The sequence below is a fragment of the Topomyia yanbarensis genome, chromosome 2 (genome assembly GCF_030247195.1).
Source record: "Topomyia yanbarensis strain Yona2022 chromosome 2, ASM3024719v1, whole genome shotgun sequence".
Lineage (NCBI taxonomy): Eukaryota > Metazoa > Arthropoda > Insecta > Diptera > Culicidae > Topomyia > Topomyia yanbarensis.
The window spans coordinates 47,298,718-47,324,184 of NC_080671.1; the positions used below are offsets into that span (position 1 = coordinate 47,298,718).

General features: G+C 40.4%; 1 protein-coding gene across 4 annotated transcripts in view; it reads left to right on the forward strand.

The window, feature by feature from the left end:
- Positions 1–25,467, forward strand: part of LOC131684436 (LIM domain transcription factor LMO4) — a 1,051,444-nt gene that overhangs the window by 193,239 nt on the left and 832,738 nt on the right. Inside the window, exon 1 of one of the 4 annotated variants that reach the window (XM_058967298.1) lies at positions 6,565–6,604. The exons of the other annotated variants lie outside the window; for them this stretch is intronic. The gene's annotated coding sequence lies outside the window, so the exon portion shown is untranslated. Of the gene's footprint in view, positions 1–6,564; positions 6,605–25,467 lie in introns of those variants that run through there. 4 annotated transcript variants of the gene reach the window in all.

The window sequence follows — 25,467 nt, forward strand, 5'->3', positions numbered from 1 at the left end:
CTAAAATGTCTCTCAAACAACTTAAATTTGCTGTTCTAGGTCACCGACGGCCAACCAAACTTTCGTTGACTACATTGACCACCATAGACGGTTCCGGAAGTGCCCGGGAAAAGCGGCCATCTTTCAAAATTTACGAACTCACATCAGTTTCCCGGAAATGGTTGGGCCAATTTTCACAAACTTAGTCCCAAATGATAGCTATAATATCCCCATAGATGTCTATAAAATTTCGTACGGATCGCTTATATGGGTGCGGAAATATAGACTAAACCGTCCGGTCACATATGAAATTCCCATATAAGCCGGAACTTAAATTTTTTTTTCAAAGGGGGGACCCCATGAAATTTCAGAAATCGAATTCGTGTTTTTGATGCCAAACATCTTTAAAATGCATGAAACGTCGAGATTTTATGTTATCTCGAAAATTTTTTTTTTTGTAAAAATCGACTTTTTGGGACTTTGCCGATTTCGCACCTTTTTTCAGTTCAATATTACCGTGGCTGTTTTTTTTTCAAAATTTTAGAACTCGAACTCTTTTAATGAATATAAACAACGCACACATTCTCGTGATTCATAATTGAGAAAGGCACAGTTGCACCGCTAGGTGGATTAAAATAGGTTTTTCAGTTCAATATTACCGTGGCTGTTTTTTTTTTCAAAATTTTAGAACTCGAACTCTTTTAATGAATATGAACAACGCACACATTCTCGTGATTCAGGTTTTTTTACATATATTTGAGTGACTAACCTTGAAAAGAAGTATTCCGAACGTTGAACGAAAGAAGTACACAAACGTTGGAAAGCACCTTGAATTGGTACTAATTGATTTGATCAATCATAGACAAAAAACCAATGTGAAACACCTTTCTTTAATATTTAAAAAGCTTGAAATAAATCTGAACGCCAATTTTTAATTGAACATATAATGTGCTTCTTGCTAATTACACATTTCCCGCGAATAAAAAAAAATTAAAAGTCTACGTAGGCTTTTGGTGGAGGGGGGGGGGGGCTAAAAATTCTCAAATTTCGGTCTACGTGGTTTATGAACGGTCCCATAGGAGTTTTCTGTGTGACCGCACTCTTCAACCCGTAACTCCGGAACCAGAAGTCCGATCAACTAAAAATTTAATAGCAGCTTATTGGAGCGTTATACCTTTCATCTGAAACTAAGTTGGTGAAAATCAGTTCTCTGAGAAAATTGTGTGAGTTTAAATGACACACACTCATGCGCACACATACATACACAGACATTGTCCGATCTCGACGAACTGAATATGTCACTCGGCTCTCCGGGTCTCGGTTAAACAGTTGATTTTTAGAGTTATTGCATATATGCATATATATCGTTCTAGACAATTTTGTTTTCTTACGAGACGTCATAATATCGAGCCATGAAATTACCTACGGATATGCAATTTACACAACATTTCAAGCGTTACCTCTCATTTTGATACACATATTCTGCTGATCAAAGTTACCCCGAAAACAACTAATGAAAATTTACAACAAAGTTATTTTATTTTTATAGTAAAACGAAATGAAATACCCAACAATTTGAACATTTCCAAGCTCTGGGTACCAGTACTTGTTTTAAAAATGCAAACTGTTGCATCTAGTTGAATTGAAGATAGTTATTCGAAAGACTTTTGAAAAAGTGTTCGATGTTCCCCCATTTTACGGTACGAAAGATCAATCTGCTTCAATGAATTGTTCAATATCTCTCGTCAGAGAACGCTAGAAAGTTGGCAGACATCGTGTAGCAATGGAGAGTTGGGACGATGGCTACATTATATTATCCCGAAGGTATCAACGAAACCTTGGTTCAGAGGAATTGATTTGGGTCGGGATTTCATTCGTGCGATGTCTTGGTTCATGTCCAATCACTACACGTTAGAAGTTCCAGATCTCAACTGTTGGATTCCTCTCGGGCCCGAGGAAGATCATCCATTGTCCCTGTTCGAGATGTACTGGCAAGCCGCGATCTTCTCTATATGTCCCTTGCATACAGCTTTCTACAAACCGTCAATATACAGATGTAACTGCCCCTTTTATTATTCTTATCATTCTCAGAAGTGCCTTCTTTCGCTTGTACCGTACACCCACGATTGATGCGACTCGAAGGCGACACATAACATCTCTGTCGAATGAGCCAACAAACAGGAGACCTACAGCACAAACATCAAATGTGTGTTACCGATCCGCATCTGAGCCGTTCTACTTCTTGAAGAACCCCTGCCGGCTGGAGGGAGTGTCTCAGTACATGATTTTTCCTGATGAAGGCCGTCCGAGTTTGTAACCTATGCCATTGAACTCCCGATGCCGGAAACCGAAAGTTAATATCTTTCTCCACCCTGTCCTCCCTGTCTCTGATGAGGGAATTCAAAACCACCACCCCCTGCCCAAATATCTTCCCGAAACATTTTGCTCTTCCTGCCTCTTCTAGTTTTATCTATTACACTACATAATCTCGTTGAAAATACCCAGTTGTACTACTACTCATAAAAACAGCTCTAATCAATCTCTCGTAATCTTTACAAAATTCATTAATACTCCCTAGTTATACCTAATCTGTTTAAAACTTCCTGAAAAACAGATCACGATTTCGAGAACTGAATGATTAACGAAAGGCGTGACTAATTTCCTGAAATTATGAATAATAAACCTGGTATTCATGAAACTATTTGTGTTTCTAAAAACCTAGTTATCGCCAAAAATATATATGGCGTTATTTTTTTTTCTAATTCGTTCATTTGACAAGGCATTTTTTTAAGTAGCCTGTCTCTTACCCCCACACTAAAAGGCTCACAAACGGAGCCCCTTGGTAGTGGACACATCAGTTCTCAGCGTACAAAAAAAGGTCAGCACAACAAAACAAAGTTACGAATCGCGGAAACGCTGAGAACAAAAAAAAAACGGCGAGACCGACAAAACACAAAATTTGACAAGGGGTAGCTACGGCGAGTACCCAGCGGAAAAAAATTCCTTTTAAGGGTCCCATCGTAGCTTTGCAGGAAGCTTATAATAATTTAAATTTATTTATTACTTATTGCTAGAAAAAAAATGCATTTATCAATTGTTTTTATTAAAAAAAAAGTTAACCAATTATTACTAAAGGAATATGCTCGATTGGTGGTGAACGAAGTTTAAATTAAAAATTCTCCTATTTTATTTTTTAAAATTTGTTTCAATTTTGCTTGGAAACGAGTACGACATGTTATTTGCTTTGAATCAGTAGGAAGCTGGTTGAATAAATTAGGTCCGATGAAAGAAATGCGTCTTTGACCAAGGTTCGTGGATACTCTGGAGTATAATAAATGATTGGCTTGTCTAGTGCTGTGAGCTCGAATGCCTGTTGTAAGTTCTAAATTATTATGAGCAATAGTATTATGCAAAGCATTGTAGATGTATATTATTGTTTGGTAGTTAGTCAACCCAAGCAAAGGTAAAAAGTTATGGGCATTATTATTGTAAAACAAAATAGTAGGGTACATAATTGGTTTTTATAAATAATTTTAAGACATCTGTTTTGAAGCGTTTGTAGCTTTTACAGATTCGACATGCGGACACGGCCCCACACAGATACAAGGTAGTTCAGCAATGAGTGGATGTGCGCAAAATAAAATTTTAGAAGCACATACTGGGGAAGAGCATACTTTACGCATAGCCCTTCATAACGATGCAACTTTTCTCTCTACAGATTTTATATGCTCAATCCAGGAGAGTGTGGGGTCTAAGTGAAGTCTTAAATATTTGAAGCAGTTAATTTCCTGAATTACAGTCCCATTCTTGGGTCTGGATGCACGCCTATAGCTCTTCTAGATGAACGAAACAGCATATATTTAATTTTTGATAGGTTCAAGGAAAGAAGGTTTTCGTTGAAATACGTCGTTAGTGTTTTTAAATCCGATTCAATGTCGCGCACAGTATCCAGGCAGTTATTGTTCGGGTAGAACAACGCTGTGTCATCAGCGAAAAGACGAGGAGTCCCTTTTAACCCGAGTCTACCTAGGTCCTTGATATACAATAAAAATAACAGTGGCCCAATATTACTGCCTTGGGGCACTCCTATTTCTATTGGTCTATAAGAGCTACACGAGTCTCCAATAGATACGAATTGGTTCATATACGACAGATAGCTACGAATAATATGATTTGCTAATCCCCTGATACCATAGCATTCTAACTTCTTAAGCAGGATTGAGTGATCCAGAGCATCGAATGCTTTTTTAGGTCCAGAAAAAGGGCACCAACATTTCTTTTGCTATCAATTTGACTAATGATTGATTTGCGAAAACTTTTTACGCCGCAGTTTCTTTTTGTACATAGCAAGTTACAGAAATTCTTAAGACTAAATATAACTACTATCATAAAATAAATTTGTCTAAAACTAACATTATAATAATTTTCATCACTTTCATGTTAGCTTTTTTCTTAGATTCTTGTATTTCATGATGATCTAGTATTTTTGAGTCTATTTATTTACATTTTTGCCTTTCTCAAATAAAGAAAGGCTATATATGTATACAGTCGAACTTTTTCGGGAAAATAGTCGAAATAAAATAGTTGACAATAAAAGTCTTGAATTTTTAAAATGAATTATTGGACAAAAATATTTACGGTTTCCAAAAAAGTGATCCGTTCAGCTGAAGTTGATTGATTTCATTAAAATACAAGGTATTGTTTGAACAGATTTAAACGATGTATAATAGTTGTATCATTTTCAAATTGAATTTGTATTTCTAAAAAGTACATTAAATGACGAAATAATCGTTGCCGATAGATGCTGAACATGTTTAGAATATGGTTTGTATTTTGTTTAGATGTTTTTGTTAGAGGGGATCATCTTATCGTACGTTACTGAAAAAAGTCTCATTTGATCAATCTTACCGTTTACGTTTTACGGTAGATGTTTTGGTGTCAATTTGAATCTAGTTTTTTTCTGTCCGTTTCTGTCGTCGAATTTAACCCCAAAAATATGCAACGATGCTATTAAATTTTGTAAAAAAATGTCCTAATAGTTTTAGCTTTTCAGCGTCTGATGCATGCTCTACAATTGTTCTTATTTTTTCTCATCCCATCCCACACAGAGCACCTGGTATTCTTCAGCAATAAATTTGTACTTGAAACAAAAATTTAAATAAATTTGCAACGGCCCCATGTTCTACCGAACTATTGTGCTCCTCTGGCTGCATATTTGATATAGACACCGCCGCAATTGAAACCGCACAATGTGCGGTATAGCATAGCAAAGTTGAAAAGAAACATACATACCTACCTCAACCTGTAACTTCCGCCACCTTCACCCGCACCCAGCTGCTGTGCTTGTGAATTTTTTCTTCCGCATAAGTCCATTGCATTGTATGTATTACAGAGACGATTCCCGGTCCCGACCTGCTACCAGCATTGGTCGCTTTATGTCGTGACCGGCCGGTCGGCAGCAGTCTTCAAAGGAAAGGAAAATTTTGCATATTCGGTCCGGAAAGCTACATCCTTTCCCCGCGGGCCTGTGCCAACATCGCTGAACTAAGGTGAGACCTCACGGAATGCCATCCGCGAACTGCAGGGCCTCTATAGTGGGATGAGGTTACTTATAGGTGAAACTGTATACAGTTGTCTTTACTGCCCAGCCCAGGACTGCAAAAAATAAACCCAACACCTTGCAACGCTAATGACCGACGCCATCAATGTCAACGCAAATCATTGTATGCAATTTCAGGCATCACCGAGTGATGTGTAATACTCGGTTGCGTTGTGTGTGGTCTTGGTTGGAACTCGCGAGGCGTTTCTTGCACGTCTTAGGGTACCATACAAATTGTACTGTAGTTGCCTATGTTTAGGACAGTGGTAGAAACTCGCTGCAATATGGCGACAAAAATGGATGCCGCTCAATAGATTTTGCCAAGCTCTTTTGTCATCGCAAACCAATGTGCAAAAGAAATCATAAAATTCAACATGATCTGAGCCTATTGTGTTCGCGTGAGTCAAAGCAAAACACAAACGCGTAAGGAAAGCGCCATCAAATCGGTTCTGACTTCTGCCACAACATTAATGTCCATTAATTACACAAATAGGCTACGTATTGTATGTTTGTTATACCTCCCTGATTTTTCTGACGCGACCCGTTTGTTGCTTGGTTGGTTGGTGACACTGTTTGTCGGAGCAGGACTGTGGCCGAATCGGCGGATCGAGGCTCTGGGAAAGCATTGTGTGTAGATTGTTTACTGAATGTGGTCATAAATAAAAATTAAATGACTCAATTGAAATGCACGTTTTTCTACTGTCGCTTTGCGGTAAAGTGAGATATTTATTGGTGACACTCGTTGGATGATTCGAAAGTATGAACGGGACCGCCGAGACGGGCAGGCAGGGAGTATCGAAACTGATGTGGTATCGGTCTTTTGATGTGGCCGTACGAGACAGAAAGATGGGGGACGGTTTCGGGATGGTACTTATTCCAAGCAGCTGTGTTCGCTAATGAAGTTGGATGGGTGGTTTTTTTTTACTGCCGTTGGTCACTAAAAGTACTCTTATCGATTATGTGTTTTCGATTTTTTTACAGGTATCCCGAAAAACCACATGCAGACAGGCTCGATTTGGAATAAAGGTAAGCATGATACTTGATGCGAGATTGTTCCCAAATTCGTATATTTTTCGAACAAATATATCAGAAAACCGGATCAGTTCCAAGTGGAAACACAAACATGAATAAACTGCTCAATTCAGATAGGATTATGTTCGATCGACCTATGAAAATGTAAAACCGATGGTTTGATTCCCAGGCTATTGAAAGTTTTCCCATCTGCGGCGAATGTTAACTGGAAAGGTGACAATCCCACGCACGCCTGTAAGCTGAAATCACGGTTATTGGCTTGAAAGTCACCCAACTGGAATAGAGCCTTCTGATTTCCAACTATATGTGCCGAAAGGTATTACATAATGTTGTTGCAGGGGGAGTCAACTCCAATAGCCCTGCCGAGGTTTGTTCAAAACCCACGGACGAATCAGCCGGAAGTCAATGAAATTTTTCAGTCAGTGATTGAATGGGTGTTTCAGCTCTTCCGAATATTTTGCAATTATGCGCGCTCATCTGAATTTATTGGACCGATGGTCGTAGATGATAGCGTTTAGGTGAAACAAGTGAATGGGAAAAAGTGATCGTAGAAATATTGTCGCATGCTTCCGCGAGCGCAATTTTATACTATGTTCACACTGCAGAGTTAAAACATGTTATAATAATTGGCAACAAGAAAAACGTCATCAAGATAGCGTTAAAACACGTTTTAACTCTGTAGTGTGAACGTAGTATTAGCGATTATGTTTAAATTTACGATTGAGAAGTAATGTTGGGATGTTCCAATTTTGAGACTTCATATCAACTACATACTAATAGCTTTCGAAACCCAGTATTTGGCACTACAGGCTACATTGGATTATTCATGCACTCAGATCCGTAGTAAGCAGTGGTGTAGCCAGAAATTCGGTTTGGAGGGGGTTTTGAACAAAATCGGTTATTCTTTGAAAACGCTAGAATTTAATGTAAATTTGATAAAATAACGTACAAACAAGAAGAATCATTAAAGAACAGCTTTCAAACTTTCATAGATAACTTTCTTTTATATAGTTCAGCAGCTAAAGAATATGCACATCGAAAATATTTCTGACGGTTTAAATGACATAATTCCGAAATCGTCATCTTTGAAGGCACAAAAACTTCGAAGAAGTGTTTTGATATATTAATTTTAGTAATGCATTCCCCTAGAAGTCACTATGCAGAAACAATAGTTAAAGACAATGAGTATTTAGAAAAGTTTTTAAGAATGTCACTTAAAACAACTTTATTGAAGGTATGTATGCAGAATATGGTGCTATAAAACGATATTTACGAAACTTTCTCAATTCAAATTTTCTTCAAATAACTTTCTATTTTAAGATTTAGAAACTCAAACCTTTGACAAAATGTGAATATTATTTTTATGAACAACAGAAGAAATTTATCGTATACAGTATCAGTAGTATCACAATAACACTCTCGAAAACTTTACTGAAGACATTAAGTATCGAACTAAACTTGTTTGAAAACCTAATTCTCCATGACTATTTCTCGGAGATTTTTTTAACATTAAACAGGCAAAGAGTTATGATAGTGCGAGATGTTATAAATGAAGGAAAGTATTTCTTAATTTTCTATATCGGATTGTTTGTGGAATACAAGTATATGAGCGATAATAACGAACACTGAAGGGAAATATAATGGGTTGTAAACCTGATGCAAGGGCTTGTTAGCAATTCAGGTTCATAAAAACAACGAAGATGCAAGGGCTTATTCAAATTAGGTTCATAAAAACAACGCGGTGAGTGTCCAGTACATCAATATCATCGTGATCATCGATACTAGTCAGATTAATGTCTTATTGGGGCTAATTTCCGATCAACTATTCATTTTTACGGCAATGTTTTCTCGACTACATCGGTTCGCACACTCTCATTCTGCTACTATCGGCAGAAGGTTGATAGCACCCAGTCGTCGCCGGTTCAAGGACCAGATGTCATCAATAGACTTAGACTCGCGTGGAGCCATGAGATAGGAAACTTGTGAGAATTTTGTTATCCCACCGTTTGACGACCTCATGTAAGTATTTTATATCATGCTGACACAAATTGACAACTATGGGATTCCGACTATGAGATCAGCTAGAAGATCCCATTCCTATGATTTCCTAAAAGTCTCAGTAATGCTTAAACGATCAATACATTGAGAATTGATTAGATTACTATTATTGCAAAATTTAATTAAATTAGTCAACATCACTAAGTTTTTTTCTTCAATCCAAACAATTTTGGTTAGGGGGGGGGGGGTTGACCCCCAAACTCCCCCCCCCCCCCCCTTGGCTACGCCACTGGTAGTAAGCATTTTGTTTCGGGAGTGGCTTAAAAATTGACTGAAAACATACACTGATAGAATATATTCATAAATCGCTAGGAATTAGATTCGTACAGAAAATTTTCATAAAATATGCGAATTTTTCGTGCATATAATGAATCGTTCGTAGTTCTATTGAAACACTTTTAGTTTTTTACGAGTTTTTCGAGAAAACCACGAAACGACTTTCGTTGGCTTATTACGAAATGGTTTCATTAGGCAAACGAATTGTTCGCTGGTATATACGAAAGTCTTTATAATATTAACGAGCACCACTCGTCAAACCGTCAACGTCAAAGGAGCTTCAATAGAGGTAGAATATGGAGTCATTGTCGCTATAGGTCAGATAATTGTTGATCAACACGACGGTCTCGGTCTGACTATTTAGTAGCCGTATCCGTGTCCGCCGGATTCAGGAAGATTTCCTGAACCTCTTTCGCTTCCATTTGATCCAGAATCCGGAGCAGTACGGATTCAGTTGAGCCATCGCGAACTGCTCGTTTGTTTTGTATGAATAAGTTTGAGTTTTTCTCTGCAGGAGCAATGTCTGAAAAGTTTAAAGGAATCGATTTTCGGAATGATACTTCTGCGAATTACACTGTAGAACAGTGATCAAATCCGTGACCTCGTTCGATGAATTAGGATACGATCGCTGCAAGTGGGGGCTATTTTGCGGTCAGCTGATTCAAAAGTATTTTCACCATAGGTAAAAAAGAAAACAAAATACTTTTAAGGGGATCAGAAGTGCAGAAAGACGTAAATATTAAGTTCACAATCTTAGAAAATTTCATCAGACCTAGCTTAAATCTCTGACTGGATTGAGACACTTATGGTTTCTGGTGTCCTTGGAAGCGGTATGAACTCCTTGATTGATCTGAAATTTCTAATACCAGGAGCTACTTGCTTCGGTTTTGCAATGGCGCTTCCTGGGTCTGTTATGTTTAAAGGAAACTTTTGGCCTTTACAAAGAATCTCAGATGAGGAAATATTCTTCCTTCTTCTATAGCTTATAAGCACAATAGAAGATATTCCTTCTTGGGGATCCTCAAAGCCGCACTAGCCTTGAATCTTAGTCAAAGTCGCGCTCATCTTAAGAGCAAAAGAGTTTGTCATGGTCGGTGGCGTAGCTCTGTTTAGCATTTCTGCGACAGAGTTCTTAGATCGCTCCTTTAGCGAACATTTCAGTTTGTATGCAGGAGATGTCGAGAGCTCATGAAAACTCTCCTTACATTTTAATATTCCCACTACAAGAATCATCGCCAAGACTCCCGCACTTGCCAGACCGGGCCTTATTACTACAATAGGTGGCTGTCCCGATCAGAAACACAAAACGAAAACATTTTAAAAGTATAGCTCAGGGTTGTGGTGTCAGTGGTCTCTCGTTATTACTTGTTATAATTTTCTATTATTTTAACTACTAACGAGACCAAATTTATTACACAACAGGGCGGACGGAACACGTTTTTTCCCGAGTGGGTAGTAAGACTCGAAGTGATTTCTACCCGTACTGACGAAAGTTCAGACATGGCGTGTGTAAGTTGAACATTTCCTGATAATAGCTGGTGGCCATTTGAAAACACCACTTGCTAACGGACTGTACGATCGGCGGCACAGTGAAAATGTGTCTGTTGATTACTGATACTACATGGAACATTTGTGCATCTAAGAACCAATTACTCCATTCTTTAGAAACCATGAAAGCTTCAGTACCTTCTTTGGTGGGTACTGAAGCCCGCATGGTAGTATTGACTAATCGGGAGGTATCTCTGACGACCGACTTCCTTTCAGGCTTAATCGAAGACGATTTGAATATTTCTCCGATGGTAAAAATAATTCCGATAAATCTCCTTTTCAATTCAATCCATATCATCTAATCCAACCGGCCCCTGGACTTCACCCGGACTATAGATAAGCGATTTAACATCATCGATACATCGCGCGATCTAGCTGAACAACATTCGGGCGTGTACGAATAAGTATTTTGTCTACGTATCCGCCCAGGAAGTAGAGATTGATGGTGTAGTCTCCGGGAGGGGCCTTGTATGTGAAATACAGTGTTGGCTTCTTCCAGAACCCTTTGCTTTAGTCAGTGAAAATTCTGGTATGCAAGTATTACTTAAATCAAAAATCAAGGAGTATAAGCAAACAATTTATTTTCCATCAGCCTCATTACGAGCCTTTCTCCAAATCTTCTCCAAGCTTTGTTTTTTTTTGAACGGGGCTCGTCTAGCTGTCTTTCAACACGAACACCTTTTTGTGCCGCGGGGCATGAACTGCTATCGTTACATATTATAGGGCTGTAGAGTTACCCATTGTACAACTGTGTGGAAAATTCGAAGAGTATGGAAAGCACTCCTTTATTTTCCTGGGGCAAATATTAAAATTCCTGAGCGCTTTATCTGAAAAATCGTACCGGAAATACAAGTTACAAATATTAGTTTGAGTTCTTTCACATTGCTCCATTTCGAGTAATGAGAAGGCGGACACTTAGGCATTAGAAGGAGATATGTATGAAATATCGCGTAGCTTCAACGAATTTTTCAGTATTTCTTGCCAGGGGATACTCGAAAATGGGCAAATTTTGGGGGAACAATGAAATTTTATAAATCCCAAAGGTATCAACAAATCTTGGTTAAAAGGGATGGATGAAGGTCGTGACTTCTTTCGGGTGATATCTCGGGTCATGTGCAATGTTGATGTTGGACTCAATTCCTCTTGTATATGTCTTTTATCTTCCTCATAAAAAGCCTACTAGTATTTCTCCTTGTTTAAAATTTTACTCAAATAATTATTCTTGTAAAAAGAATTACAAATTGTATATCTAGTGTTTAAAAATATTTCTAACCTTAGTCTAAATATAGTTACATTGTTATTTTTTACAAAATCGATCTGTGCTCCTTAGCATAAATATAAAAAATAATTTCAAATTTCAAACAAATCACAATAATTATCCCACATTTCCAAGCAATTTTAATTTTAAAGCAAAGATATTTGTATCTTAATAAAAATATGCAATTGTTGTATATTCATCTGTAATTGTGTAAAATAAGGAAAGAGAAGCTATACCGCTCGTGTCTGGTGGCTGTACTGGGGGCAGTATTTTTTTGTCATGTTACTGCTTTCCTTACAGACTGCCGTACAGCGCTGGGCGTCCTGCACTAGCGAACGACAGCAGCGTCAAAAGAGAAATGAGAATGCAAAAAAATTACAGCCACAGAAACGGTAGGGATTTTGCATCCTTGCACTCACGTGGTTACTCTCAGGTTTTGGTATGTTCCAGACTATCGAGTGGATAATTCCCCCCTCGGTAATACTACCCATACTACCCACGGGTTCCGCTGGCCCTGTAACACAATATGTTACGAAAATTGCATCCTGTTATAATCTTGTTATTTCATTCTGATCGGGGTGTGGCACTACTGGGCATATGTTTAGTGTAATTCAAGATCCGCGATACAAAAATGCGAACACGCAGCCGAACTTTGTCGAAGAGCACATAATTTGGAAAAGCAGACACGACGCAAGTCAATCGATACGAGTCTGAATGGACATAGGTTTTTATTCTCGTCCTGTGTGTATGATTCTGAATGCAATTCAAAGTCTTTACTGGTTGCAGCAAGGGGTCTTTGAAACAGAAAATCTAGTGTTTCAGTAGATCTACACAATTCAAACTTGAATCGGTAACGACGCCATTTATCCTAACTTTGTGGGTGGGTAGATAGACACAGAACTCCGTCGGTAGAGTCTTGTCTCCAGCAATGGCATTTGCTTGATTTGGAACGGACACCACAACTCTGAGCTTATCTGGGCGGACTTTCGAAATTTCGGTCCGTAATGCTTTATCTCTGGGCTGGAAAAGGATCACATGTAGTCCAGCTGAGTTCAATGGGTAGGATTTCAAACGGGGTATCGGTGTCTTTGATTCCGAATTTTGTTCGACATCCATTTCACCATCAAGTGGATCTTTCTTGACAGAGGTCAATTTTTGATCGGGTATAGAGCTCGGCCCAAAGCGAGAACGTAAATAATACTATTGGAGGGATAGGGATTACTGAGATACGAGGGACTATCTAAAGGACAAATTGTGTGGTTTGCGCGATTAAATAGTTTGGTTTATCTGTTGGAGCTACGAGTCATGACGGATATCCGTGTTTTTGTCATTTACTATATCAGTGGTTCTCAACCTGGGGTCCACAGAACCCCAGGGGGGGGGGGCGTGAAGTCGCTGCTGGGGGTCCGCGAAGTAAAATATATTTTCCGAGTGCATGTTGAAATTTCAAGACTTGTTTCCTAACAAACTGAAAATAACATATTGACAGTATGCAAAATCGATGTTTATCGGTGGGGTCCGCAGCAACCCAGTGTGATTTATAAGGAGTCCATGGTACGAAAAAGGTTGATAACTATATTGTCGTTGGTACCGGCTTTTGATTTGGAGGTGCTAAGTGCATCACAATAGTCGGAAATGTTGCACGTAAGTTATGTTGTTCCGGCATTCGTTGGTGCCTGAGCAGCAACTTCCGTTGTTTGTCATTTAGTTGTGTTGGGTTTGCTTGCAGTTGATGTTGTTTCGTTAAAGGTTTTTGTACATGGTTTGCTGTTGGATTCTCTGATAACATAGCCAGTAATAATAGAAAGCACTAAAATTAAATGCGTCACTTTTATGCCAAACTGTAGTGACATTGTAGAGCGTCTCGATACAGAAAGGATTTCTTTTCGACTTTGTTGTATAGTGTGATCCTTTCTTTTCGGCTTGTTTAAATTCGATCGAATTATAAAATGTTCTGACATCGACGCTTCTTCTTCCATTGATTCAATTTGTTTTAACAGTGAATGTAATTCATATATGAAGTGTTACTAATAATATTATTTAACTTTTTATCACATTTATTTTTAAAAGGTCTGTACCCTCTCATAATAATAAAGTAAATTGGTTCATCATACTTCTAACTTATTGACTAAAACTTTAAGAACCAGCATAACTTCCCTACGCTGGGTTCGAAAAGCATACAGACTTGAATAGTTAACTGTCAAGAGTTTCGAAGTTGAAATCATTCATATGAACATCCCTTTTCGCCGAACCCCAACGCGCTGACTGTGGCCATTTATTATTTCCGCTATGGTAGAATCGCAAGTGATTCGCGGTTTCATGGCGTTTTTTTTCTCAACGAGTTGTTGCATGGTACCATTATATTCGGCATAGTCACCACAGAATATACCGACTGCCCGACCGAGCCATAACTGAATGGAGTTTCTTTCCGACCGAAGAAAAAAACCAGCAACCTACAGAACTAGCCCCACCCGGAGGCCGGACCTCGCGCTGAACTTCCCAGCTAACCGATAATGGGTTTCGAAGGCGGACGGCCGAACAAAACCGTTGGTGTGTGTAAATACCAGAATACATAAATTGTCTCAATTTTCCGTGTGTCACGTAGATATTTTTGGCCAAAAAATTTGAATTAAATTACCATATAATGAATACAATTACCCGGCGAAGCCCACAAGCCGGCGGTGTTGACCGTAGAATACGGAAGGACCGGGAAGGGAGGCCGCGGCGATTTCGTGGCAGAAATCGTCTATGGAAGTAGGGAATTGTCGCAATAAAAAAATACAAACTTTTGTCCTATCAGCCTGTGTATGTTGGTATGTGGAAATGCCGTTCGCGGAACAATGAAGTAGGGACACTACGTGGAACAAAAGCGCATTCCTGCATACTCAAAAATACGACCGGGAACAGGTTCCTGTGGCTGGCCGTGCGATGATGGTGAAACTGTTTCGTTTTTGGGTGTTTATTTGTTTCGACGAAATGTTCGATCGGTGACAAATGAGCTATCATTCTCACCCAGGGGTAATTTTTGTGGTTTGGGATCCGCAGGAGCTGTGATAAATTGTTCGGACGCGAGTCGGTTGCGTAATCAGCCGAATTAAATTATTTAAAATAGAATTAGTCTACGTTCATACTTTCCTCTAGACAGTGTCCATACTGATATCCATATATGTGAAACAAGTAGGAACAATGGATTCAACACTTAAAGGATGAAATCAAATTGATTGTTCAGAGCATGTTAACACATTTTTTTCTACCCTTTCTCAGAAAGTAAACAATTCCCAAACTACCACTGAAAGCGTTTGTATACCCTTCAATTAAATGTTATTGAGCTTGAAATGGCAGCTGAATGACGAACAAACGATAATGACTACTGAACGGCTGTATTTCGCCCCATTCGGTATGACACTGCAATGATCACACTTTTTTTGTTCTATAACCATGTATGTACTAAGCCCCGTTTGCTTGCAGTTTTTTTCACAACCACCATCGGTTCCGAGGCGTTACAGCTGCACTTGACCGACCGATAGAGCAGCGAGTCAATGTGCTGACGTGCCTCCGACCCCGTAATTACTGTCTAATTGTCTGCAAATACAATTATTGTCCTCTCTTCGGGTCCGGTGCGATATTTTTTGCAGTTAGCATTCAATCCATCAATCCATCAGTCAGTTAACTCTCAACGATTGGCTCATGGACGGGGACGAAGACCTCACAAGTCGTACGACCGACGACGATGGAGACAAAAGATATTTATCAAATGATTACACTGCTCCACCAAAGGACAGGGATGGGGCGAAAGTGTTGTGCTGCGACACAACAACCGCTCCCAAGTGGGACATTATAGGAAACCGCACAAAAAGTAGAAAAAAATGAAGTCATTTAAAGTGGCACATTTTTTTCTGCTCACGTTCTGGTGAAACTTTCTAGAGAATGGTACGTCGGAGTTTCGTCCTCATTTTTGTTTTTGTTGAACCGTTCAATTTGTGTCTTCTCGCCTCCGTTAAGTGGGCTCCATTAATTAATGTGAGTTTTTAAATTAATTTTGTTAGTTTTTTGTTGCGCTAGCGCAGAAAAATATACACAATTTAAAAGCGATTATATGAGTCTTGCACTGTCAATATAGTCCTTCTGCAGGAGAGCTGTAAGACATGATATGTTCCTGAAAATGTTGAGGAAATATCTTGAGAATATGCGTTTCATGCAAAACTAAGAATGTTCTACATTCCAGAAAATAGATATCGACTATATTTAGATTGCAATTTGGATAATTTTAGTTCATTTGGGAGGTATTGTATTAAGATGTCGATCTAATTGGGAACTTGTGCATCTTATGCATCAAACAATTAAGTTTTTTTTTCCTATATCCTACCAAGGGACCAAAATTGTCCAAAATTGACTTCCTCCTCTAGCATGTATCAGAAATCAGAATGTATTGGCTCGCTTGACATGTTAGTCGGAGATTTGTGTCTCGCCATGCCGTCTCATCACTGTTCTAATGGGAAGGGATAGAGCGATGAGAAAAAAAGATAGGGAAATGGAAAATTATAACACAATACAATTACAACACAAAAAAGTGAGCAGCAATAAAGAACTCTACTGGCAAAGTCTACAGCTCATTAACACATTGCATTGGGCTAGCAATAATAACATATCCTTATGTTTTAGTTCCCCGTACATAGATTCATCTATATATGGAGATCCAAAATTCTGGATACGCAATTGCATTACTGCAGACAAGTTACATATCAAATGGTACGAAATTCTGTAATCGGATTCACAAAGATCACACGAATCATACTCAGTACGCTGGAGAGTAGCCATGTGATAATTAAGTTTGCAAGGTCCAGTCAGTGCCTTGAGCAGAATACTGCGATTGTGCTTGGAAAAATGCGACAAATTCTCTGACATTTTTAGACTCATGTCCGGCAGAAACGTTTTAACGCAAGTTTTCAAGCTACGCCAATGGTTGACATGTTCTGATGCAACCCAAGAGCGAACCCTCTGCTTTATCCATATTTCCCATAGATACGCAGCAAAACTTTCAATTTTGTTCAATTAGGTTGTAATAACTCTATGACAAAATGTACAAGAATTACTTAAACAGTACTTTGGGGTAGTCGTCGGTGATGGTTGCTTACACCCTGGAAAGTGTGTTTGTCAAAAAGCTAATTGAGTACTTCATCTTCGTCAGACGAGTATCCACATAACTATTCAAGTCTAGCAATTTCGGAATCCCACTATGGGGTTCCTCTAGAAGTACCCATAACTGGAACAACCCCCCATGTTGCTACGGTAAGTGAGTTTCTTATATCCACGACCGCATTCAAGTCACCAGGAACTTCAATCGTTGGAAATACCCGTAAGACCTAGTTGCCAAGCCCTCGTCGAAGAAGTCCAAGTTCGTCGGTTTGGGATTGCGATATGAAACGATATCTAAGGAGACATTTAAATGATCAAAGACAAAGATATACTTATCAGATAACGAGGTTTCAGTTCGTTGGGAACAAACCAGTTTGCCAACTCACGCGTAATACCGTCCGAGCAGAGTGTTACACCTAACACTTCTTCCCTAACAGACCCATTCGGCCTAATGACCCATCAGGCCTAATAACCCATTCGGCCTAATGACCCATCACGCCTAATAACCTATTCGGCCTAATGACCCATTCGGCCTAATGACCCCTTCGGCCTAATGACCCCTTGGCCTAATGACCCATTCGGCCTAATGACCCATTCGGCCTAATGACCCATTCGGTCTAATGACCCATTCGGCCTAATGACCCATTCGGCCAAATGACTCATTCGGCCTAATGACCCATTCGGCCTAATGACCTCTTCGGCCTAATGACCTCTTCGGCCTAATGACCTCTTCGGCCTAATGACCTCTTCGGCCTAATGACCTCTTCGGCCTAATGACCTCTTCGGCCTAATGACCTCTTCGGCCTAATGACCTCTTCGGCCTAATGACCTCTTCGGCCTAATGACCTCTTCGGCCTAATGACCTCTTCGGCCTAATGACCTCTTCGGCCTAATGACCTCTTCGGCCTAATGATCTCTTCGGCCTAATGATCTCTTCGGCCTAATGACCTCTTCGGCCTAATGACCTCTTCGGCCTAATGACCTCTTCGGCCTAATGACCTCTTCGGCCTAATGACCTCTTCGGCCTAATGACCTCTTCGGCCTAATGACCTCTTCGGCCTAATGACCTCTTCGGCCTAATGACCTCTTCGGCCTAATGACCTCTTCGGCCTAATGACCTCTTCGGCCTAATGACCTCTTCGGCCTAATGACCTCTTCGGCCTAATGATCTCTTCGGCCTAATGACCTCTTCGGCCTAATGACCTCTTCGGCCTAATGACCTCTTCGGCCTAATGACCTCTTCGGCCTAATGACCTCTTTGGCCTAATGACCTCTTCGGCCTAATGACCTCTTCGGCCTAATGACCTCTACAGGCCTAATGACCTCTACAGGCCTAATGACCTCTACAGGCCTAATGACCTCTACAGGCCTAATGACCTCTACAGGCCTAATGACCTCTACAGGCCTAATGACCTCTACAGGCCTAATGACCTCTACAGGCCTAATGACCTCTACAGGCCTAATGACCTCTACAGGCCTAATGACCTCTACAGGCCTAATGACCTCTACAGGCCTAATGACCTCTACAGGCCTAATGACCTCTACAGGCCTAATGACCTCTACAGGCCTAATGACCTCTACAGGCCTAATGACCTCTACAGGCCTAATGACCTCTACAGGCCTAATGACCTCTACAGGCCTAATGACCTCTACAGGCCTAATGACCTCTACAGGCCTAATGACCTCTACAGGCCTAATGACCTCTACAGGCCTAATGACCTCTACAGGCCTAATGACCTCTACAGGCCTAATGACCTCTACAGGCCTAATGACCTCTACAGGCCTAATGACCTCTACAGGCCTAATGACCTCTACAGGCCTAATGACCTCTACAGGCCTAATGACCTCTACAGGCCTAATGACCTCTACAGGCCTAATGACCTCTACAGGCCTAATGACCTCTACAGGCCTAATGACCTCTACAGGCCTAATGACCTCTACAGGCCTAATGACCTCTACAGGCCTAATGACCTCTACAGGCCTAATGACCTCTACAGGCCTAATGACCTCTACAGGCCTAATGACCTCTACAGGCCTAATGACCTCTACAGGCCTAATGACCTCTACAGGCCTAATGACCTCTACAGGCCTAATGACCTCTACAGGCCTAATGACCTCTACAGGCCTAATGACCTCTACAGGCCTAATGACCTCTACAGGCCTAATGACCTCTACAGGCCTAATGACCTCTACAGGCCTAATGACCTCTACAGGCCTAATGACCTCTACAGGCCTAATGACCTCTACAGGCCTAATGACCTCTACAGGCCTAATGACCTCTACAGGCCTAATGACCTCTACAGGCCTAATGACCTCTACAGGCCTAATGACCTCTACAGGCCTAATGACCTCTACAGGCCTAATGACCTCTACAGGCCTAATGACCTCTACAGGCCTAATGACCTCTACAGGCCTAATGACCTCTACAGGCCTAATGACCTCTACAGGCCTAATGACCTCTACAGGCCTAATGACCTCTACAGGCCTAATGACCTCTACAGGCCTAATGACCTCTACAGGCCTAATGACCTCTACAGGCCTAATGACCTCTACAGGCCTAATGACCTCTACAGGCCTAATGACCTCTACAGGCCTAATGACCTCTACAGGCCTAATGACCTCTACAGGCCTAATGACCTCTACAGGCCTAATGACCTCTACAGGCCTAATGACCTCTACAGGCCTAATGACCTCTACAGGCCTAATGACCTCTACAGGCCTAATGACCTCTACAGGCCTAATGACCTCTACAGGCCTAATGACCTCTACAGGCCTAATGACCTCTACAGGCCTAATGACCTCTACAGGCCTAATGACCTCTACAGGCCTAATGACCTCTACAGGCCTAATGACCTCTACAGGCCTAATGACCTCTACAGGCCTAATGACCTCTACAGGCCTAATGACCTCTACAGGCCTAATGACCTCTACAGGCCTAATGACCTCTACAGGCCTAATGACCTCTACAGGCCTAATGACCTCTACAGGCCTAATGACCTCTACAGGCCTAATGACCTCTACAGGCCTAATGACCTCTACAGGCCTAATGACCTCTACAGGCCTAATGACCTCTACAGGCCTAATGACCTCTACAGGCCTAATGACCTCTACAGGCCTAATGACCTCTACAGGCCTAATGACCTCTACAGGCCTAATGACCTCTACAGGCCTAATGACCTCTACAGGCCTAATGACCTCTACAGGCCTAATGACCTCTACAGGCCTAATGACCTCTACAGGCCTAATGACCTCTACAGGCCTAATGACCTCTACAGGCCTAATGACCTCTACAGGCCTAATGACCTCTACAGGCCTAATGACCTCTTCGGCCTAATGACCTCTTCGGCCTAATGACCTCTTCGACCTAATGACCTCTTCGGCCTAATGACCTCTTCGGCCTAATGACCTCTACAGGCCAAATGACCTCTTCGGCCTAATGATCTCTTCGGCCTAATGATCTCTTCGGCCTAATGACCTCTACAGGCCTAATGACCTCTTCGGCCTAATGACCTCTTCGGCCTAATGACCTCTACAGGCCTAATGACCTCTACAGGCCTAATGACCTCTACAGGCCTAATGACCTCTTCGGCCTAATGACCTCTACAGGCCTAATGACCTCTTCGGCCTAATGACCTCTTCGGCCTAATGACCTCTTCGGCCTAATGACCTCTTCGGCCTAATGACCTCTTCGGCCTAATGACCTCTTCGGCCTAATGACCTCTTCGGCCTAATGACCTCTACAGGCCTAATGACCTCTACAGGCCTAATGACCTCTACAGGCCTAATGACCTCTACAGGCCTAATGACCTCTACAGGCCTAATGACCTCTACAGGCCTAATGACCTCTACAGGCCTAATGACCTCTACAGGCCTAATGACCTCTACAGGCCTAATGACCTCTACAGGCCTAATGACCTCTACAGGCCTAATGACCTCTACAGGCCTAATGACCTCTACAGGCCTAATGACCTCTACAGGCCTAATGACCTCTACAGGCCTAATGACCTCTACAGGCCTAATGACCTCTACAGGCCTAATGACCTCTACAGGCCTAATGACCTCTACAGGCCTAATGACCTCTACAGGCCTAATGACCTCTACAGGCCTAATGACCTCTACAGGCCTAATGACCTCTACAGGCCTAATGACCTCTACAGGCCTAATGACCTCTACAGGCCTAATGACCTCTACAGGCCTAATGACCTCTACAGGCCTAATGACCTCTACAGGCCTAATGACCTCTACAGGCCTAATGACCTCTACAGGCCTAATGACCTCTACAGGCCTAATGACCTCTACAGGCCTAATGACCTCTACAGGCCTAATGACCTCTACAGGCCTAATGACCTCTACAGGCCTAATGACCTCTACAGGCCTAATGACCTCTACAGGCCTAATGACCTCTTCGGCCTAATGACCTCTTCGGCCTAATGACCTCTTCGGCCTAATGACCTCTTTGGCCTAATGACCCATTCACTTTCTAAAATCTATTTTTGATTTTTGATCGGCTGCTCTACTATTCTATTCTATTTAAAAAGTGGCAGAATAATATTATGAACATATCCTAATTCTGGCTCTAAAACGACATCTGTGGCCTCAAATAGGTTTTGCCTCACCTTTTTTGGATTGATCCCACTGTGCGGCAGGGGATTCTAGATCCCGTGTTTGTTAAGGGATCATCCATAAATGACGTAGCATTATATGGGGGAGGGGGAGTTTTGTATTTTGTGATGATGTGTGACGACAGGGGGGTAGGGGGTCATGTCATGCTACGTAGCTTTTTTAAAGGGGAATAGAATAGAATTTTTAAAAAAAATTGCGGTGACAAGGGGGGGCAGGGCTACCGTCAAGCTACGTAATTACCAGGGGGGGTATTTAGAGGCTTGTGACGAAATGCTACGATGGGGGAGGGGGTGTCAAAATCACTCAAAAAATGCTACGTCATTTATGGATGATCCCTAACTTATACGACAGAAGTGTTTCGTGTCACCTTAAAGTCACATCAAACCATCGATGGTGTACGGTACAGGTGGAAGAGGGTGCTTCTGAGAATGATAAGAAAAATGAAAAAAGGTAGTTAAATCTTGGTGATATTTAAGATGGTCTGTACGGGGGACATTTAAGGTTGAACAGAGAATGGGCAAAAATCGAAAACGAAAAAAGTAGTTTTTTCCCACACTGTTTGTTAGATCTTCATAAAAATCAATCATCAGTACTGTACCAACATTCTTCATAAGCTGATTGATTTTAATGAAGACCTAACAAACGGTGTGGGAAAAAACTGCTTTTTTCGTTTTCGATTTTTGCCCATTCTCTATCCCACCTTAAGGGAGATCGCGGTTAACCAGTATATCCCGAACCAGGACATTGAATGACCTTTCTCGGGCCTCAAGGAAATGCAGTAGCTGAGCTCATACGGAACAATACTTCGCGCATGCCCAGACAATATGACCCATATCGTGATAACTGTCGCCATATGCACAGATACCGTGAGCTCAATACGTCGAAGATGAGCATCTATCGTGTAGTGATTGGACATCACACGGATGGAATTCCGACCCACATCTATTCCTGTAAACCAAGGTTTCGTTGATACCTTACTTGTTATTTCCATATGGGTTCACACAAGCTTTGGAAGATCTACTTTCTCAGCTGAGAGAGCAGCACGTCATAAGACTGTTTCACCCATCGATTTAAGAAAGATAATAGAATAATTATATGGAAAGATGGTAAGGTCGATTACCGACCGACCTCTGGATATTTGATTTAGCTACACTATGTTCTCTTCGACGACAAAACTGCTAACAAACACAATCGAATGTTATAAAAAAAATTATACATTATAAATTATTGAGTATTAATTAACGTTCAAGGAAGAAAGAACGTTCTGTTTGAAGACGCCATTATTGTATTACAAGTATGATCCAGAAATGTGTTGTTTTGCGTATGAATCTGCATACGCTGGATCATAATAAATTAAATGTCATATGATGTCAAAATAAACATAGAACACTTGTCACCATCGGTATTTTTAAATGCCTATTTCCCGCACCACAACTTTGGTATAAATCATCTTTTCGCAACGCGCAATTATCTTACCGCACCGAATTATTCCCGCGCGGTTGCTGCAATTACAGTAACCGCGACGAACTCTACCCGAATCACAATAAACTGTGGCCAACTTTAAAAGAATTGCAATCAATGAATCCGTGGATCGAGACTCCCACGAATTTCACTGTATCATCGATAATTTTAAATTTGTCCATTTCGGTGATAGCAAAACCCTTTAATTTCATAATTGCACCAAGCCTACTGACTTCACAAACGTCTCATAAAAGTTCATCAGCATCAGCATGATTAATCCTTTCAAACAACACCTGCTCGATATACGGTTTCGATGCACCATCTTATTGAACTACATAACACAACCGGTACAGCTTTATCCTTCTCAGATGTTTTCCTCCCGTCGTTGGTCCTTTTCCGCCGATTGCGGTGAACGGCAAACGAGTGTTTATCCATTGATTTAATTGTTGTTTGTGTGTACTTGGGACTTTTGTGCCGTGCTCCATCGTATACATTTTTTTTCATACACTCGTACTAGCAAACGATGCTTGATCCATTCTGACGGGGACCGTGGTGCTGTACGGGGAAATGTTGGTTGGTTTCTGTGCGAGACGGAAGATGAAAAGAAAAAGTAGTAAAAAAAAATCTTCTCGCTACTACCAACCGCAAGCGAGATCAACAGGGACGCGGGTGGCGAAGCAAATCGGAGAAAAGCTGATAAGAAATTGAATAAACATTTGATGGGTGCTCCGAGAATGGGGGAGATATCGTCTCAGCTGAAACCAGATGAATCGGGTTAAGGTTCAATCAGGTTGCATTTAAGGAAGTTTGTTGGTTCATTGTCCTTGTAGCGTTAAAAGTTGTAATGCGCTTCCCTTAAAAAACTGGATGTATTGTAACCTTTGATACATCCACTTTCCACATTAACTACTTTAATTTGTTGGCTTGCTTTTGTTTCGTCCAACAATTTGCTAACATTATCTGACAGAACCGATGGTTTAAGGCAAGGTTCTAAGTGCTTCACTGCAGAAATAAATAATCAAGGACTTTTTACTCAACCCTCGCGATATTCGTTGCAGTGTTTTCGCGGCAACGACCTTAAACAATTTAAATATACACATATATACATATGTCGCCTAATCCCAACATATACGAGCTTCAAATACGATATAGTTATACCTTTGATTTGAATTTTACAAGATGTTGAATTTCGTCAATCACGTAATTTTACTTTTTCATGGTACTGGTTCGTATATGACTCTTTAAGCCATAACTCCGGATCGAAAAGTTCGAACGAAACAATTTCCAAGCTATAAGGATAATTGGAAAGAGGCTGTAATAAAATCGACGGAATGCACGGCTCTTTTTACTTCTATGCAAATATATACCTAACTAATTCTCTCTCTCTCCCCACCTCTCCCTCTCGCTAACTCTCACTCTATATCTTTTTTGCTCTCTGAAGCACGTGTGACTTTATCTAAGTTAACTTTTTCCAAATAAACGTTAAAATACTGGATCTGAAAATTCTAATTTGTGCAAAAGTCCTAAACATAAGTGTTTATTACTTAATTTCTTTATGAGTGTCGTACAATATTATCAATTCAAACAAATTTTTTGCGCAAGAATATGAGACCAGATAGTTTTAGTCACCTGTTTGTATTAAACCTTCCTTCATTTTAATATTCTCACTAAATTTTTTCATTCATTCATTTTACTCATTTCATAAAAAATATTTATTTGATATAATTTAATTTATTTTATTATTCTTTTTTAATATTGTTTAATGCAGTGAAGATCCGAAGATGATTTGAGTGAAGATTTATCTACCCCGATTTAATCAGCATTTTGACCCGATGTTATTAGCCTCATATGAAAATTGACAGTTGGTATTTTGATGGGCTCTAGCAGACGAACCAAGTTGAATATGATTAAATTCTTTCTTGAGCATCTTACCTTAGAAATCCGACATAGGAAAAAAATATTTTTTTTTAATTTTTCAGTCTCAATTTAAGCTAAATAATCTGGAAAGGTTATAAGGCTTTGTCTAGGGACTAAATAAGAATCTTTTAAGAGCTTCGGTTTCTTAAAAAGAAAGAAAAATATATGTCCTGATTTTATCAATGTCCCCGTTTTAGCAGCCTAAAATTCGGGAAAATGTACTTTTGCATATAAAATATTTAAAATAATCCATAAAGAATTGTAAAACGATCCATAAAAAAGTTGTCAATGTTCCATAAAACAAAACTGAAAATCCATAAAACAATGTGAATGATCCATAAAAAGGGGTGATTTGATCCATAGATTATGTAAAATTGAACCATAAAATGGTAGCAAAATAGCACCAAAAAAGGAGTAAAAGAGCAATTAAAATCAACCAATGCCCCATAAAAATATTGGAAATGTTCCATAAAATGATACATTTTGCGCCATAAATTAACTGACATTGATCCATAGAATATTAACAATGCACAATAAAACACGTCGATATGTTCCATAATATCGACAAAAATGTTCCACG